This window comes from Chelonia mydas, chromosome 23 (genome assembly GCF_015237465.2).
Source record: "Chelonia mydas isolate rCheMyd1 chromosome 23, rCheMyd1.pri.v2, whole genome shotgun sequence".
NCBI classification, from domain to species: domain Eukaryota; kingdom Metazoa; phylum Chordata; order Testudines; family Cheloniidae; genus Chelonia; species Chelonia mydas.
Window position 1 is genome coordinate 145090 of NC_051263.2, and position 20074 is coordinate 165163.

A 20074-nucleotide genomic window follows, 5' to 3' on the forward strand; every position below is an offset into this window, starting at 1 on the left:
CAAAAGCTAGTTGGGAAAAGGTAGCAGCTCTCAAGATCTGCCATGACCTGTGTGTCTTGAGAACAATGCAAAACTTTGCAGATGCTTTCAATGTAAACTAATGATCACTGCATGAATCTTCATCATCCCCAAACCAGAAGCTACTGCAAACAGTTTGCGGACAACATTGGCCATGTGCTGGCAAGAATTAATCTCTACATCTATGAAATGCTAGAGACTGAGTCAGAATTGCAGGCAATGTTTTCTATCAGTGGCATCAACATTTATCAATGGATAAGAAAAAAAAAAAAGCAAACGAGAATGTGCAAAATTCTGCTGGTCCTACACAGCTAAGGTACACTGTGCAAGGGCTCATTAGCATGCAGGTTGCAATTCTTTAAGGGCTAGTCTACACTAAAAGCGCTACATCGGCACAGCTGCACTGGATGCTGCTGTAGTGCATTTGGTTAAGATGCTCTATGCTGACGGGAACTCTCCTGTTGGCATAATAAATCCACCTCCACGAGAGGCAGTAGCTATATCAGCAGGAGAAGCTCTCCCGCTGACACAGCGCTTTCCACACTGGCACTTACATTAGTGTAATTTATGTTGCTCAGGGGAGTTGCTTATTCACTATAAGCTATTAGTAGTGTAGACCTGGCCTAAGTTAAAAGAAAGTCTGACAGCAACACCCAGAGGTAAGGAGATATGTGGCAAAACTGGCTAGCTCTCAATTTGCTGAGATAGTTTGCTATACCCAGGAGAAAAGGGCAGAGAGAGAGAGAGAGAGAGAGAGAGACAGCTATTCAAAACAACAGTGGACAATCTCATTCTGTAGGAAAATATTAAACACCTGACTGTCCAAATATAGAAAAGACTAATTTTAAAGCAATGTCCCACACATGCATTAGATCCCTTCATACTGTTTTAATCTCCGCATCCCAGCACACAGTATCACTTCAAGCTTTCTTCTCTTGCACATTTCCCTGAGTAAGGCTTTAGTGCATCTCAGTTGTGGAACAACGCACAGAAACCAGTGTTTATTGGCTCTTGAGTGCTGGGTTATTTTTGAGAAGTAGTTGTTTTGGCAAAGAAAAGAAGTATGAACTCACAGATTAGTCTATTTAATAAACTTAGAGAAAGAACTGAAACGCAGGCTTGCAAAAGCACTTTCGAAACCACATGAATTTCTGTCCAAAAACCATAAAGAAATGCAGGAAATCTGTTTAGAGGTTTCCAATCAGCTTGAAAATAATTCTCTCTGTTCAGTTTAGTTTTCTAACTACCTGTACTGTAATAGATGGAAAAATATAAGCCCCACAAAAGAATCCAAGGTGATTTAACAGCACCCCAATGAATACAGGCCTGTTTCTCAAATGAAAAAAAAATTGTGTTGAATATTTTCCTTGTGCACATTTGACAGATACAAACTACTCCAAGTCCCCCCACTGGGAGGGAAAACATGAAAGTTTTTTTAGTAATTTTCTGTATCATAAAATGTGCTAATAATGTAATGAAAATCTACAGTGTAAAATTGAGCAGAGCTGTAAGCGTAGAGAATTAATTGTAAGACACAGAATATCAAATCTAATTACTTGCTGGCAAACAGCATAGGTGCACTGTTGTAGATGGAGTCATATGACCTTAAAATGCAAATTAACATAAAAAGAAAAGTAACCCTGAGGGGAATTTTCATCCTGGGTGCAGTGACCGTCGTTGACTTCTTTTTAAAGAAGTACTGTGTGTTTCTGTTGCTGCACAGATCAAATTTTCCTTCGCAGATTTGCTTTCTTGCTTTAATTCTAACAGCATGCAGGTTGTTCTGTTTTACTGTTGAGCACATCCTCGAAGAAGCTATACAGGAGGCAGCTTGCTTACACATCTTAAAATAGTGGGTAGCTCAACTGAGTTTTGACAGGGAGACTTTAGCTGTAATTCTAACTTGTTTGGGTGATTAAATATAGTAATCTGCATACTGCTAATAGCCTTTAACAAGACACAAATGACACCCACTCCCATAAGAAGAAAAAGAAGAGAAAAAAAACAGTCAGCTCTTACTTTAAATTGACCTTCAAATTGACTGTTAAACTTGTTCCAGTCTCTGCTTCTTTTCAGGACTCCAATGCTCTTTCATTAGTGGTTCATTTGAGTATGGAGTCCTTGAAGTAATGCATTCTCCATTCAGATTCACAATGCAGCACCACACAGCCCCTGAGGTGGCCATCCATCCTGAAATTAAGAGGCAACATTCTCTTCTAGAATTGCACTTTATCAGAATCATTAGGGGTGACAGAAGATAGTGGCAGAGGCAGCAGCAACAGAGAGCGAACCCAGGCACATTAAAGCAAGATAAAAAGGGTAACCAATCTGAACATAATCTGTACAGAGAGAAGCCAAAACGCTCTCCTCCAACAGGAACCGTTTGTCTCTCTTTCTCCCTTTTTTTTCCCCCCCTCCACACAAACAGGAGTTTCATCTGGACATAAAATGGCAATAGTAGGGAATGGCAAAAAAAAAAATCACAAACCAACAAGCTGCTTTATGAACCCAAACAAGAGGATTCTATAAGCATAGAATTAGTTCAAGTGAAAGAAAATGATATTAAAATGAATCCCTCCCTCCCCCCCATGTCCATAAATTACCTCTAAGTGCTAGAGCACTAACAAATGTCATTTATTAGCAGGTATATTATCTATTTTAAAAAGAATTATTTCTTCTGTTTTAAAAAGTGCATTTATCTAATTCAGCTCAATTTGAGGAGGACTATGAGGCATATTTTTAATATATGCAACACTTGGGCATTTCACCTAAGAGTCTTGCCTGTTAAGCAGCACAGCAGAATTTAAATCTCTCTTATTATCAGGGAATCACCACCCTACAATCCCTTCAGGTATATGGCAAGAGCAGTACATTTTATTGTTAGAGATACTGAGCCAGAGAGGCCTTAGATACCCCAGAGCCGAGAAGCAGACAATAAATAGGAAATTGCTCAAAAATATTTTTAAGTTTAATTCTGGAGGGTCAAGAGTAATTAAACTATAATGCAAATAGAATTACTTGATTTAGCCATTCCATGCGCAAATGAAAACATCCCCCAGACTCTCCTTAAAACATCTGGCTTATAAAACGTTTGATTTGAATCCGTGATCTAGACATAAAAGCACCACCTTATACTACCAATCTTTTGAGCAACCCTGTCACCCAATTCACATTCCCGAATGATTTAGTAGTTGTTTTTTTTATATAGGGCAGCAATTTTTGCAAAAGGGGTGAAATGTCCCACTAAAGCACCCCTTTTTTTGAGAGAAAGGGGTGCACCTAGTTCTTGCTTGGAGTGTGAGGACATAACCACAGAGCCGTACCTTCAGAAGCAACTAGAGAACTCCCTGATATGTAGGTTTGGTACCTCCACCTTTTCCTCTTTCAGGTGCACTCTCCCACCCCTGCCCCCCAGGCCCATGAGCCCTTCTCACAGGAACCTCAGTCCTTGAAGAAGCCTGCACTACTGTCCCCTTGCAGGAGCACCACCTTCCCCCTCCTGGTCTCCACTAGCAAGCCTCAGGTCTGTCCGTCCTTCCCAGCACCACGTGACCTATGTACTGCTGGCTGAGCAGCTTACAGTTGCTCATTTCAATATGGCAGGTTTCTTTTTCCAAGTAGGAAAAAAAAAAAAAAAAACCCACCCCAAACCAGCACACTGCAACCAGCAGCCAGCGAGCCAGTCAAAACACCAGCAAGGCCAATTAAAAACTGGCTAGGTCACAACCATACTGACCAGGAAGTCTCTCTTCATTAATCTCCCCCGGCAACATATCCTGGTCCTCTCTAATAACTTTGGAGGTCAAGGAACTCTATAACCACTCCACATGGTCCGCTGCACGGGGGTGAATTTCACTCTTTTCCGGTATCTCTTGCAGCCCAAATAGCACTAATATAGAGGATATATCCAAAATGGCTGCTCTCTCACACTGTGTGGATTTTCTAACAAAACCAGCATCACCACTATTTTGCCTCTACTTTCACCCCAAAAGGTAGTTCCTAGATATTGGGAAGTGCCTAGTTAACCATGAGTAAACATGGAGAGCAGCATCAGACATGTGGATTCAAAGCTTTAGCATAAGTGAGCGGAGCCAATCTGAAACTCACTAACCACAATGCTCACTTTAATGAGGTATCAAATGTCTGATTCATACTTTTGGGGATTCTCTTAAGCAGGGAATGGACAACTGAACTGCCTGAATTGTGCTGAGGAAGCAGTTTTTCTCTTTTGTGAAAGGATTCCAAACCCTAAAATTTCTCCTTTTCCCAAACTCCTGATCAGGGACGGCCTGTAATATTTTTCTCTCTCATTTTATAATCCATTGACAAGAATGCTTATGAGGGGGACTCACTTTGTGGTTTCTTGCATCTAAAGCATCTTGCATCTAAAGCATCTTGTATCTTTGAAAACTCATGGTGATCTGGGGAAGTCCCGGAAGACTGGAAAAGGCTAATGTAGTGCCAATCTTTAAAAAAGGGAAGAAGGAGGATCCTGGGAACTACAGGCCAGTCAGCCTCACCTCAGTCCCCGGAAAAATCATGGAGCAGGTCCTCAAGGAATCAATTCTGAAGCACTTAGAGGAGAGGAAAGTGGTCAGGAACAGTCAGCATGGATTCACCAAGGGAAAGTCATGCCCGTCTAATCTATTTGCCTTCTATGATGAGATAACTGGTTCTGTGGATGAAGGGAAAGCAGAGGACGTGTTATTCCTTGACTTTAGCAAAGCTTTTGACACGGTCTCCCACACTAATCTTGTCAGCAAGTTAAAGAAGTATGGGCTGGATGGATGCACTACAAGGTGGGTAAAAGCTGGCTAGATCATCGGGCTCAACGGGTAGTGATCAAAGGGTCCATGTCTAGTTGGCAGCTGGTATCTAGCGGAGTGCCCCAAGGGTCGATCCTGGGGCCGGTTTTGTTCAAAATCTTCCTAAATGATCTGGAGGATGGTGTGGATTGCACCCTCAGCAAGTTTGCAGATGACACTAAACTGGGAGGAGTGGTAGATACGCTGGAGGGTAGGGATAGGATACGGAGGGCCCTAGACAAATTGGAGGATTGGGCCAAAAGAAATCTGATGAGGTTCAACAAGGACAAGTGCAGAGTCCTGCACTTAGGACGGAAGAATCCAATGCACCGCTACAGACTAGGGAGCGAATGGCTTGGCAGCAGTTCTGCAGAAAAGGACCTAGGGGTTACAGTGGACGAGAAGCTGGATATGAGTCAACAGTGTGCCCTTGTTGCCAAGAAGGCCAATGGCATTTTGGGCTGTATAAGTAGGGGCACTGCCAGCAGATCGAGAGACGTGATCGTTTCCCTCTATTCGACATTGGTGAGGCCTCATCTGGAGTACTGTGTCCAGTTTTGGGCCCCACACTACAAGAAGGATGTGGAAAAATTGGAAAGAGTCCAGCGAAGGGCAACAAAAATGATTGGGGTCTGGAACACATGACTCATGAGGAGAGGCTGAGTGAACTGGGATTGTTTAGTCTACGGAAGAGAAGAATGAGGGGGGATTTGATAGCTGCTTTTAACTACCTGAAAGGTGGATCCAAATTCTATTCTCAGTGATAGCAGATGACAGGACAAGGAGTAATGGTCTCAAGTTGCAGTGGGGGAGATTTAGGTTGGATATTAGGAAAAACTTTTTCACTAGGAGGGTGGTGAAACACTGGAATGCGTTACCTAGGGAGGTGGTGGAATCCCCTTCCTTAGAAGTTTTTAAGGTTAGGCTTGACAAAGCCCTGGCTGGGATGATTTAGTTGGGGATTGGTCCTGCTCTGGGCAGGGGGTTGGACTAGATGACCTCCAGAGGTGCCTTCCAACTCTGATATTCTATGATTCTATGACCACTCCCAGAGGAAGGATACTGGACAAGGTGGGCTTGGATCAGATCATATACAGCAATTGATATGTTTATAAAAACAACAAAGTTGTAGAGGTAGGAGAGGATATTGGGTTTTAGCTGAATGAAAGTACTAAAGTCTCCATCGATGTACCAAGCTCCCGCTAAGTGCTATTTTTCATGAAAGAAAAAACTGTTACCTACCTTTTATTATTGTTGTTCTTCGAGATGTGTTGGTCATGTCACTTCCATTCTAGGTGCGTGCGCGCCCATGTGTATGGCCGTGGGAGATTTTTGCTTTAGCGGAATCTCTAGGGCCAGCTGTGGCGCCCCCTTGAGTGCCGCACTCATGCGTCGGTATATCAGGCACCGCCGCCCCTACACCCGCTGAGCTCCCTCTTGCCAGCAACTCTGACAGAGGGGCAGGAGGGTGGGTAATGGAATGGACATGAGCAACACATCTCGAAGAACAAGTTATGAAAGGCAGGTAACCATTATTTTTTCTTCGAGCGCTTGCTCATGTCAATTCCATTCGAGGTGACTCACAAGCAGTATCAATGGAGGTGTCCTCGGAGTTCAAGGTCTTGCAACTCTGCTCTGCCAAAGCCAGCATCCTCTTCAGCTTGCCGGGTAACCATATAATGAGACGTGAACGTATGGCCAGACGACCAGGTTCTGGCTCTACAGATCTCTTGGATTGGTACCTGTGCCAGGAAGGCCATTGACGCTTATGCCCTAGTCGAGTATGCCATCACTATTGCCTGGAGGCACCTTCGCCAGCTCACAGAAGTAGTGCATGCAGGCCATGATCCAGGATGAAATCCTCTGAGCAGATACTGGGCAACCTTTCATTCTGTCTGCCACTGCAATGAACAGCTGCGTTGACATACGGAATGGCTTCGTTCTATCAGCGTAGAAGGCCAGCACCCTCCTGATGTCCAGGGTGCGTAGCCTGTGCTCCTCCTCTGACGTATGAGGCTTTGGAAAGAAGGCAGGTAAGTTTATCTCCTGGCCAGTATGAAACTGGGAAATGACCTTGGGCAGAAACGCTGGGTGTAGTCGCAACTAGGCCTTATCCTTAGAGAAGGCCGTATAGGTCGGATCCAAAGTAAATGCCCTGATCTCGGTCACCATGCAGGCCGATGTTATCGGGACCAGGAACTAAACCTTCCAAGAGAAAAGCAGAAGAGAGCAGGAAGCTAGAGGCTCAAAGGGAGGGCCAGAATTCCTGGGCCACACCATAAGGGAGGGACTCCTTGAATTTACAGAAGGAGTCCCATAAGTTAAAGTTATACCTGCCCAAGAGGGCCTGATGGTTTGCCACCTGGAATTGCAGGCTGGCTGCTGAATAATTTTTCTCCCCAAAAGGTCCAGTCTTTTGGCCTTTTTATTTTTGAGAGTTGAACTAGTGTGCCCCTGCTTGTCCTTTTTGTTGGCTGCAGAGACAACCAGCGAGCCCGGAGGTGGGAGGGTATAAAGGTACTTGAACCCTTTGGTCCCCTACCACTCCCAGGAGTCCGTGGTGGATCCTGTAAGGGGCTAAGGGCCCTGACTGGGGAGGAATGTTCACGGAGCTCCGGAGTGGCCGGGCAGCCCAAACTGGGTCCTTTGCCTGATGCCCCATGGCCTTTCTTGTCTAGTGCTGGGGAACCATGCTTCCTTGCTTTCTTTTTGGGCAGTGGTGATGGGGAGTGGTGCCGGGGGTACACTGCAAGGTACTAGGCGAGCCTTGGTGGGACAGCTCGGAAGCTGGACAAAGGGCAGCCTCCATGAGGAGATCCCGGAAAGAGCAGGATATTTGTTTGCGAGTCCTGGGTCGAAAGTTTTTACAAATATAAAACCTGTCCTTCACATGTGATTCCCCCAAGCACTTGAGGCAGCTGCTGTGACTTAAAGCCCGGAGACCGGGTGAAGTCCCCGCTGGGACTCTAACTTCTAACTACACTTAACAAATACTTAACACTAACGACTATAAACAACTATTTACAAGGCCCTAAGGCTCAAAGAGAAACCAAACCGCTAGCCCTTGCTATGCAAGGAAATGCTCTCTGACTAACCACCACAGACAGTAAGAAGTAACTGAGTGGGCATAAGACTGGCAGCATCTCATATACCAATGCATGAGTGTGGCACTCAAGGGGGGTGCCACAGCTGGCCCTACAGATACCGCTAAGGCAAAAATCTCCAATGACTGCGCACATGGGCGCACGCACACCTAGAATGGTATTGACATGAGCAAGCACTCGAAGAAACCTTAATATATTTAAAGTGAAAAGATCTTCACAAGTTTTGAAAAAATGAAGGCTTAAATATCACTGGGCACTTCAATTGATGTGTGTCTATCTTGTAAGTGGAAAGCTCTCTGTGTTCTAATTCCACACAGCTGGCATCTTGATTTGCAAGTGAATCCTGGTCTTCTAGTTATACAGTACTGAGTATGTGAATTGAGAAACAGGAGTTCTTACTCTCCAATCCTCTCTAATGGAGCTGAAAATTCCATGATTTTTAAGTGAGCATTTTTCATGAAAGAAATATCTCCTGGGAATCTTTAGATTTCCACTTTCAACCAAATTATAGTGCAAAGCCCACAAGAAGAGAAAAAAAAAACCCCAGCATACCTTATTTCTAACAAAACAGAACATGTAAAAGACGTGCATTATTCAATATCAGCCAGTATCAACCAGACTATCATATGGTTTCCAATGGGACTGCTTCTCAGATACTTAGCACTCTATAAGTGTTCCCTGGAGGAATCAGCTGTCAGGTCTAGCGAAGGTCAATTGTTAATTTCTAAAATACAATTTGTCCAAAATGAATCAGGCTAACAGAAAAAAATAATGAATTGACCCAAATCTATCGAATCTGTAAATCTGTTCCCACACGTTCTTGAACTTTATTGCTGTTCATATGTTAAGTATACTGAACCTACTAAATGAGAAATGCCAGTTAGTATGTTGTATTAATGCAAAATTCAAATTATCATTAATTGTCCCATTATATTGTGCAACCCTTTATTTCAAGGGCCTTAGCTGGAGACCAATTAAAGTAATACAAAAATTCTAGTAAGGAATACCGTTCAGGCAATGATCATACAATATTAAATGTACATAATGTAACTTACGCCTTGATCCTGCAAGCTGTTCCACAAGGGCAGACCCTATACCCACAGAAATGAAGGATATTCTTGTGATTAAGACACTGTCCTGGAACTCAAGGGATCTGAATTCAGTATGTGGCTCTGCCACAGGTTTCCCGTGTGACCTTGGGCAAGTTGTCCGATCACTCTGTACCACAGTTCTCCGTCTGTCAAGGGGGGCTCACAATGAGAACTTTCTCCCAGCCTTTGTCTCTCTTGTCTATTTAGACTAAGTTCTTAAGAAAAGGGATTGTCTCTTACTGTGCAGGTGTATGTTGTCTAGCACAATGGGGCCCACAATCTTGGCTGGAAGCCTCTAGGCACTACTATAATGCAAATAATAAATAATAATATGCTCTTCTGCGTTGAGACAATGTCTTTTGATATGTTTGTACAAATCTAGCCCTCTGGGGCCTTTAGGTGCTGTTGTAATACAACTAATAAGGTAGCACAGTACAGTGGTAGTTCTTGGAGAAATAGGGCAGCGATAATTAATAAGTGTTTAATGCACTAGTAAATCTTGTTTCTGATTTATCAAGGCACATGGTGACGAGTGCAGTGTAGGAATCTGAAGAAGAATCTAGAGATCACTCTTGCCTCTCTCACATCCTGTTTTTGAGGGGAGGTATATGGGAATGTCTCACCTAACATATTTAAAAGTGATGAATTGGGAAATTACTAATTGGATCTGATGGCTATTTCTGGCTCTTCTTCCAAATCAGAATGTTCTCAAGTGTTGTGATTTTAAAGCATTATTAACTACCTGTTGCAGGTTATAAACCCTTCACCTTGCCAGTGGCAAACAAAGCTGTTTACCATATTAGGCCATGTCTACACTAGCGAGCTTACGGAGGCACAGCTGTACGAATGCAGCAGCACTGCTGTGAGGTCGCACATGTAGCCACTCTATGCCGACAGGAGAGAGCTCGCCCGTCAACGTAATAAAGCTACCTCAACAAGTGGTGGTAGCTAGGTTGACACAGCGCTGGGAACATCACCACTTATGCCAGTGAAACTTATGTCACGCAGAGTTGTGTTTTTTCATAAATTTTGCCTACATAAGTGGTAGTGCAGACATGGCCTTAGAGCAGTGGTTCTCAACCCGCAGCCCGCTTGCAGCCCAATCAGCACAGAGCTGTGGCCCATGTGACATCCTCAGGATCACAGAGGTAGCACTGGATGCAGTCCACATAACACATTGTGGGCTACATATGCGGCCCACAATGGTAAACAGGTTGAGAATCACTGCCTTAGAGTAACACAGCAAGAGATTCAGCTTTATTTACTGACCCTGTAAGTTGTTTTGCTGCGGCCTCATCTCACTTCACATATAACTCTGGTAGTTTAGTATGTAAACTAAGTGATTTTGTTAGTTTTATTCCACCCGAGAAATAGATTATGCTCCAGGGGAAAACAGATGTGCCAGAACCAATAAGAAAAGCTCAGAAACTCTACCATTACAGAGGGGGGAAAAAAGGAGAAAAATTATCTTTGTTCTCTGGTTATTGATGTACAAACAGCCTCCAATCTATAAAATGAGCAATCTGAAGGTACTGAAGGAGGGCTGTGTAGCCAAAAGCTATTTAAGACTCTTATAATCCAATCTTCCCAAATTGAATTCCTTGTAGTCTGTGCATTAGAAGGTGGAAGAACTTTGTTGGAATCATATTTAATACATCAACGATGTCTCTCTATTGCTCCAAGCAGCAGTTGGAAAAACATCCTAAATTTTGTTGCGGTAGAAAAGAAAGGATGAGGATGGATACACTCCCTCTGTCCTCCTCGTCCTCTGACAGGGAGACAGCATAATCCTCTTCCTTTCCTAGCGTTTCTAAAGGTACATCAGAAACAAATTAAACAAGTCTAGAGATGGCTGACAAACAAAACATCAGTTGTAAAGCTACACTAACAGTCGCACCATTACTAGGAACTGGAGCTAGAGAAAGGCTGGATTTCCTCAGTGCAGAGAAGGAAAGACAAAGAGGTACATGGCAGAGCTATATAAATTAATCAACATGATGAAGAAAGTATATTGGGCACTTTTGTTCACCTCTCTCATTTTGCAAGAACATCTGATTAAAATGAAAGGCAAAATATTTAACACTGATAAAAGGAAATAAGTTTTATTACTCAAAGAATGATTTACCTGTGGCATTGAGTGCCACAAGGTATCTTTGTGGCCAAGAGCTTAGAAGGATTCAAGAAAAGGATATTTATCTGGATAATAAGAATACCCACAGTTACATTAGATATGATAAATAACGTAAGCTCTCCTCTTTCAGGGCATAAACCAACCATTAACCCACAAGGCTTAGAAAGAAACTTCTTCCATAGGAAGTTTATTCCATAAACTGTCCACTGCAGGAATTCTAGCAACTTCCTCTGAAGCACCTAATAGGCTATAGGCCAGATATGGTATGGCAATTATTGGGGTCCTTATAGTTCATATTACACAAAAAATCTCAATGAAAAACATCACACTGTCTTTTTGATTTCAGGGAGACTGAGCTGTTGAATAATTCCAGTAATTGACTATGGTGTAGCATCTTAAACAAATGTTAACAAACGTCTATTTTAAATGGACAAGTTAATCCATTGTAAAAGGCTAAATGAGCATTTTGAGTGTATGCAAATGTTTGAATTTTCCTTTAACAGTTAGCCCTTAAACTTGAAAGGGACCTCGTGTTATGTCCTGGGAGTGGTTCCAGCCCTCCAGGCAAGGTGACAGGGTGTGCAATTATTTCTTGCGCTGGTTCAGTGTGTTATATAGGTGTTCTGAATTTGAGCAGAGCCATAGGATGGAAAGTAGCACTGCGTGGTTCCAAAAGTTGTAACTGTAATTAGAGCAAGAAGAACTCAGCAGTCAGGCATTAATGTTAGCTAATTGAAAGCACTGGGTAGTTAAACATCCTGAAGCAATGCCAACAAGGGCAATTATCACATGTTGCATGCATTTGAGAAACTTTTATTGTTATTATGAACCGCTAATCAGTGCCTCAAGCATACATCAGGTGAGAGTGTCTGTCATGCTTTCATCAATGGGCCAGTACCTGCACAGGGCAGTGATTGGATTAGATCACTGTAGCAGCAGACATTCTGGAGTGACAGAGTCAGAATGATGGATGGTCAGAACACAGGAAGGTCTCAGAGTAGCAGCTGTGTTAGTCTGTATCCGCAAAAATAAAAGGAGGACTTGTGGCACCTTAGAGACTAACCAATTTATTTGAGCATAAGCTTTCGTGAGCTACAGCTCACTTCATCAGATGCATTCAGTGGAAAATACAGTGGGGAGATTTATATACACAGAGAACATGAAACAGTTGGTGTTATCATACACGCTGTAAGGAGAGTGATCACTTAAGATGAGCTAATACCAGTAGGAGAGCAGGGGGGGGAGAAGGGGGGGGGAAGAAAACCTTTTGTAGTGATAAACAAGATGGGCCATTTCCAGCAGTTGACAAGAACGTCTGAGGAACAGTTGGGGGGGGGGGGGGGGGAGAATACACATGGGGAAATGGTTTTACTTTGTGTAATGACCCATCCACTCCCAGTCTCTATTCAACCCTAAGTATGCATCCGATGAAGTGAGCTGTAGCTCACGAAAGCTTATGCTCAAATAAATTGGTTAGTCTCTAAGGTGCCACAAGTACTCCTTTTCTTTTTGCGAATACAGACTAACACGGCTGTTACTCTGAAACCTAAGTTAATTGTATCCAGTTTGCAAATTAATTCCAATTCAGCAGTCTCTCGTTGGAGTCTGTTTTTGAAGTCTTTTTGTGGCAATATTGCGACCTTTAGGTCTGTAATCGAGTGACCAGAGAGATTGAAGTGTTCTCCGACTGATTTATGAATGTTATAATTCTTGACATCTGATTTGTGTCCATTTATTCTTTTACGTAGAGACTGTCCAGTTTGACCAATGTACATGGCAGAGGGGCATTGCTGGCACATGATGGCACATGATGGCATATATCACATTGGTAGATGTGCAGGTGAACGAGCCTCTGATAGTGTAGCTGATGTGATTAGGCCCTATGATGGTGTCCCCTGAATAGATATGTGGACACAGTTGGCAACGGGCTTTGTTGCAAGGATAGGTTCCTGGGTTAGTGGTTCTGTTGTGTGGTATGTGGTTGCTGGTGAGTATTTGCTTCAGGTTGGGGGGCTGTCTGTAAGCAAGGACTGGCCTGTCTCCCAAGATCTGTGAGAATGATGGGTCGTCCTTCAGGATAGGTTGTAGATCCTTGATGATGCGTTGGAGAGGTTTTAGTTGGGGGCTGAAGGTGATGGCTAGTGGCATTCTGTTATTTTCTTTATTGGGCCTGTCCTGTAGTAGGTGATTTCTGGGCACTCTTCTGGCTCTGTCAGTCTGTTTCTTCACTTCAGCAGGTGGGTATTGTAGTTGTAAGAATGCTTGATAGAGATCTTGTAGGTGTTTGTCTCTGTCTGAAGGGTTATAGCAAATGCGGTTGTATCGTAGAGCTTTGCTGTAGACAATGGATCGTGTGGTGTGATCTGGGTGAAAGCTGGAGGCATGTAGGTAGGAATAGCGGTCAGTAGGTTTCCGGTACAGGGTGGTGTTTATGTGACCATCGCTTATTAGCACCGTAGCGTCCAGGAAGTGGATCTCTTGTGTGGACTGGTCCCGGCTGAGGTTGATGGTGGGATGGAAATTGTTGAAATCATGGTGGAATTCCTCAAGGGCTTCTTTTCCATGGGTCCAGATGATGAAGATGTCATCAATATAGCACAAGTAGAGTAGGGGCGTTAGGGGACGAGAGCTGAGGAAGCGTTGTTCTGAGTCAGCCATAAAAATATTGGCATACTGTGGGGCCATGCGGGTACCCACAGCAGTATCGCTGGTTTGAAGGTCCCCAAATGTGAAATAGTTATGGGTGAGGACAAAATCACAAAGTTCAGCCACCAGGTTTGCTGTGACATTATCGGGGTTAGTGTTCTTGACGGCTTGCAGTCCATCTTTGTGTGGAATGTTGGTGTAGAGGGCTTCTACATCCATAGTGGCCAGGATGGTGTTTTCAGGAAGATCACCGATGGATTGTAGTTTCCTCAGGAAGTCAGTGGTGTCTCAAAGATAGCTGGGAGTGCTGGTAGCGTAGGGCCTGAGGAGGAAGTCTACATAGCCAGACAATCCTGCTGTCAAGGTGTCAATGCCTGAGATGATGGTCTGAGTACAGTGAACTTACAAAGGGATTTAGCTTCTTCAAATGATTATGGGCCACATCACCCACTACTTGAGAATTACCCATACAGAGGTCAGGTAACTCCTTCAGGTGCCCAGCATACTTCCCTAGTTCTTATGGAGTGGGAGCTTCCCAAACTGACAGAAACACATGGAAGAAGAAATATATGGGTAGTAAACTGTCCACCGATCATACCAAGCCCCAGACACCTCACCCAGTTTAACCCTGCCACCCGAAGAGTCTTTCCTTTAGGTGATGACTATCACCAGCAAAGAGGCAGCGCTTCTAGAAAAAGTGATAAGTGAATAATAGAAACAGAGATAGCCAAGCAGCACTATCTGTTTTCTTCCCAAAAGGGGTACCACCGGCTCATGAATGAGGGCACGAAGGTACCTTCTAGGTCATCATCTTCAATTTCATGTCTCCCACAGAAAAGAATGCACACTAAATTGGTACAGATCTTCCCATGTCATGTTTTAATAACTAAAAATAATATCCCTTTTAAGTAATTCTAAGACATAACCAAGAAGTATTTGCCAGTTCAAATGTAGTTACGGCTTACTCAGCTCAAAGTTTCTGCTCAGATACTGGATACAGGCTTGTAGAATTATCTTAGCTCTGAGCAGAAGGCTGACTTGGTTAGGGTGATGGCTGATAGACTCATAATAGGCATAGCACCAAAACAACATCTTCCGCACGAGTACCGTATGACTTCTTAGTCCTTCCTAACTCTCCCTAGTGCAGGGAATGCTATTTTATAGGAAATTTTCTTCCTGCAAACCTTTCTGGAGCTGGCATTTTAAAATTTGGCAGAACCAAGTAGCTGTAGCCATAACAGAGCCATTTTGCAACTGGCAGCTGTTTGCTGAACACCTCTCTCCCCCCCCCCAGGTTGTATGTTCCCATTATGTTTTCCTTTTCATTACTGAAGGTATGGCACATTTTCACAGTAAGGATGACTCAAATCAGGGTTTCCACTATCTATCTACAATGCTTCATTTGAGAGGTGAGGTATTATTATTTAATTGTTGTTTCATTAAAGAGTTTTGTCCATCTCCAATCAATTGATATTTATTTTACAAAATAAATGCATGTTTATATACAAAGTATCTGGAGGGTTTGGGGATTTTATTGGTAATATGCAGCTTTTGCAAAGTGTTGTCTATCTGGAGGAACCTACCCTCACTATATTTCTGTGCAAAAAAAAAAAAAAAGCCTCATATACTCTGTTGGAATCTGAGATGACTTTCTGGTAATGAGCCACTGGAAAGATTTTCTGCCCATCCCTTGAGAGTGTCTGAAAACGATCACTCTAAACAAGATACGTGCAAATTTCCTGGGTAGACAGAGACCCATTTTCCAAAGCACCTGAATTATTCAAGGTTCAGCAGTTCCGTACATCTCCAGCTCTTTAGGTGACAATGACTGATAATGAAGAGAGACACAGGTGGCACAAAATCTGCTTTAGGAACCCATTTAAAAAGTTTGAGTCAGTTCTAATTGACAGTTCTTTTTGCCTACATAAGATAGTTCCTGTTGCATACAAAAGTCCAGTTCTTTTTGCCTACAGAGTGTATGGGGAGGTGGAAAAGCAGGAAATATAAAAACACGGTTCCCTATTGAGTGGACTAAATCCTAAAGAGAAAAAAAAGGCAAATTGCCACTTATGGAGGAAGTTTAGTTGCCTTCTGTTTGCAAAAGAATTAGTCATGGAAGAGCTGTGCTTTTGCAGCTGAAATATGGGTTCATAAGGGGATTGCTGATTCTAATAAAGTCTCAAGTAGAGCACCTTGAGGTTTGTAGAAACATGAAGAGGAGAAATTGGCCAATATTCAGCCTGCAGTATCTTAAAACAATCAAAATTATAAACAGCAATGCTAAAGCAGTGGAGGTGCAGGACCTTACATATTTTCATGCCGAGAATTTAATATAACACAACAGCAACTTTATCACTAAATATAAGAAACAGGAGTGTGTTCACAAAGGGTCACATAGACTGATAACAGAATTCAAATTAAAGATCCCTGTGATGAGGCTTCACTTAGAAAAGCACTGAAAAGCATTTATGAGAAGAAATACAGTATTGGATTATGAACCTTCAAAAACACTTTCTAATAAGATTGTAACTAATTTAAATATATGGATAATGTAGGGAAAGAAAAATATTCCTAGTTACATGTATAAAGCATTGATAAATACCTCTTGAGTACCTCTATCACATAAGCTAAGATAAGGAGTACTTGTGGCACCTTAAGAGACTAACCAATTTATTTGAGCATAAGCTTTCGTGAGCTACAGCTCACTTCATCGGATGCATAAGCTAAGATGCCATTTATAAATTACTTTGACGTATTGAGTATGGAACATTAATGTTTTTAAACTAAGAGCATTTACAATGTGAACTGAAGGAACATCTAGCTAATAAAACATTCATTCATTTGCAGATTTTTTTTACACTGCAGATAAAGCACTAATGAATGGTATAGGAGAAAAAACTGTCCCAGCTAATGAGAGATCAAATCTAATTGCAGGGTGTCCTGGTAGCATACTCTCTGAGTTGAGTGGCTGGAGAACTCTGGGACTACAGCTTAATTAAATGGCATTTTGAAGATGTCAGGGTGGGTGCATCTTGTGCGTATGGAATTAAAATAATGAAGTTAATTTATGAAGTGGGTACTGGCTGAGTGCAGATAAATCAATTTTTCGCAATAGAAAATATCAATTATTGTATCAAGGTGACTGTGCAGTAGGGATGGGCAAATGCCTACTGAATACTAAATTATTTGGAAATATTTGGTCTCAGAGTTTGATAATACTACAATGGAAAGATACAGGGTTGAAGTGACCTTATTATGGGCACTGATGCAGGTGGGGAGAGGAAAGAAGCACAGTCACACACAGCTTGCTGGGTTCAATAAAGAAAGCCAGCCCTGAAAGCGTGAGCCCGAAATTGCAAAGACAGTTTGTTATTAGTCTTGCTGCTGCTGTAATTATGCCAACAGTGCATTTGGGGCTGTACAAGACACAAAAATAACAACTGTCCCCGCCTTGAAGGTGCTTACAATGCAAGAGAGAGACGAGGGACCAAGATGAACTGAGAGGTGAGTTAAAAACAAGCCAAGTTTAGCTATTCTGGTCTAACACATGGATGCTGAAGTGGGAATGGCATGTGATTTGGGTTAGCATTTGATGGCCTGCAGTTTTGGCTGACCTCCAAATCTTCGCATGTCTAAACCTTAGGCCGAGACAACACTTACAAGGTTTGCTGGTGCAGCTATACCTGTATAGTTATTCCAGCAAAAACCCCAGTGCAGATAGACCTTATATCAGCAAAAAAAAATGCTTCTGAAGTAAAGCTTATTCCAGTTCAGTGAGCAAAATAAACAATACTCGCAAAAGTTCTTTTATGTCCATATAAATGCATTTACATTAGGGTTTTAGCTGCTATAGAAATGTTGCCCAAAACATACCCTCTACCCAACATTACTATACTGACATAATTTCTAGCATAGACCTTGGCCTTAGATTCAAGTGGCACAAACTGATTTGCATGTGGAGATTCAAGCTTCAGGGTACACAAAAAGGTGGGTGTGGACCAATGTTCCCTCTAATTTTTGACAGGCTGTGTGCACAAAAAATTTCCTCTGTGCAAATTTTTGACAGGCCGTGAGCGCAGAAAATTTCTTCTGTGCAAATTGTTGCACTTCTGTGCAAATTTTTGTGTGTGCGGTGTTTCGCCATGTGCGCGGGGTTTAGGATCAGTGTGCGTGCGCACACATGCGCACAGCTTAGAGGGAACAGTGGTGTGGACTTTTAAAGGCAGCTTTTTAGAGCAGTCACCATCACTGCCATATAGGCTAATAAGGGCGCAGATTGGTCGCGCTGTGTTTTCAATGCTACCCACCCCCAAAACCTAAGATAAAGATGGAGAGCCTGGCTTTTCCTTTGTGTACTCAGGCCTGTGCTTGAGCCAGGCATGGATGTGTGAAGTGAAAAATCTATAGAAATGGCTGGAAATGGTGCAGGAGTTTTGTCCTCCATTGTGCGTATCAAAGTCAGTTTGGGGATGGTCTATTACTGCTGCAAATTAGCAAAGAGGTATCTATTTGCAAAATTTAAATAGTTACTGAAGCTCAAATGCAACTATATATAAATGAATGACAAAGTCCACACCCTTTAAGAGAACACTCTCTGAACACCAAAATACCTTCTAGCCCTTAGAATCATAAATATCAGGGTCGGAAGGGACCTCAGGAGGTCATCTAGTGCAACTCCCTGCTCAAAGCAGGACCAATTCCCAACTAAATCATCCCAGCCAGGGCTTTGTCAAGCCTGACCTTAAAAACCTCAAAGGAAGGAGATTCCACCACCTCCCTAGGTAACCCATTCCAGTGCTTCACCACCTCCTAGTGAAAAAGTTTTTCCTAATATCCAACCTAAACCTTCCTCACCGCAACTTGAGACCATTACTCCTTGTTCTGTCATCTGTTACCACTGAGAACAGTCAAGATCCATCCTCTTTGGAACCCCCTTTCAGGTAGTTGAAAGCTGCTATCAAATATCCACTCATTCTTCTCTTCTGCAGACTAAATAATCCCAAAAAGAAAAGGAGTACTAGTGACACCTTAGAGACTAACCACTAGTACTCCTTTTCTGCATTGTTAGAGATAGAAGAGTAGATGTTTGTTCAGGTCTTCTGATGTAAGCAAACAAGTCTTGTCTATTGCTACAGCTTTGGTTCAAAGATCAAAAAGGAATATTAACATTTAGGAAAAAGAAAAGGAGTACTTGTGGCACCTTAGAGACTAACAAATTTATTTGGGCATAAGCTTTCGTGACCGACAGCTCACTTCATCAGATGCATCCAATGAAGTGAGCTGTAGCTCACGAAAGCTTATGCTCAAATAAATTGGTTAGTCTCTAAGGTGCCACAAGTACTCCTTTTCCTTTTGCGAATACAGACTAACCTGCACTTCCATCCTGCACTTAGGATGGAAGAACCCAATGCACCGCTACAGACTAGGGACCGAATGGCTAGGCAGCAGTTCTGCGGAAAAGGACCTAGGGGTGACAGTGGACGAGAAGCTGGATATGAGTCAGCAGTGTGCCCTTGTTGCCAAGAAGGCCAATGGCATTTTGGGATGTATAAGTAGGGGCATAGCAAGCAGATCGAGGGACGTGATCGTTCCCCTCTATTCGACACTGGTGAGGCCTCATCTGGAGTACTGTGTCCAGTTTTGGGCCCCACACTACAAGAAGGATGTGGATAAATTGGAGAGAGTCCAGCGAAGGGCAACAAAAATGATTAGGGGTCTAGAGCACATGACTTATGAGGAGAGGCTGAGGGAGCTGGGATTGTTTAGTCTGCAGAAGAGAAGAATGAGGGGGGATTTGATAGCTGCTTTCAACTACCTGAAAGGGGGTTCCAAAGAGGATGGCTCTAGACTGTTCTCAATGGTAGCAGATGACAGAACGAGGAGTAATGGTCTCAAGTTGCAATGGGGGAGGTTTAGATTGGATATTAGGAAAAACTTTTTCACTAAGAGGGTAGTGAAACACTGGAATGCGTTACCTAGGGAGGTGGTAGAATCTCCTTCCTTAGAGGTTTTTAAGGTCAGGCTTGACAAAGCCCTGGCTGGGATGATTTAACTGGGAATTGGTCCTGCTTCGAGCAGGGGGTTGGACTAGATGACCTTCTGGGGTCCCTTCCAACCCTGATATTCTATGATTCTAACACGGCTGCTACTCTGAAACCTAAATAATCCCAGTTCCCTCAGCATCTCCTCATAAGTCATGTGCTGCAGTCCAGCCCCCTGATCATTTTTGTTGCCCTCCGCTGGACTCTTTCCAATTTTTCCACATCCTTCTTGTAGCGT

At 42.9% G+C, this 20074-nt stretch overlaps 1 protein-coding gene across 10 annotated transcripts in view; it reads right to left on the reverse strand.

Moving 5' to 3' along the window:
- Nucleotides 1-20074, reverse strand: part of LOC102932319 (leucine-rich repeat and fibronectin type III domain-containing protein 1-like protein) — a 251812-nt gene that overhangs the window by 136039 nt on the left and 95699 nt on the right. For 8 of the 10 annotated variants that reach the window (XR_006287234.1, XM_043534720.1, XM_043534716.1 and 5 more), the window contains one exon: nucleotides 2038-2208. The exons of the other annotated variants lie outside the window; for them this stretch is intronic. The gene's annotated coding sequence lies outside the window, so the exon portion shown is untranslated. The remainder of the gene's footprint in view (nucleotides 1-2037; nucleotides 2209-20074) is intronic. 10 annotated transcript variants of the gene reach the window in all.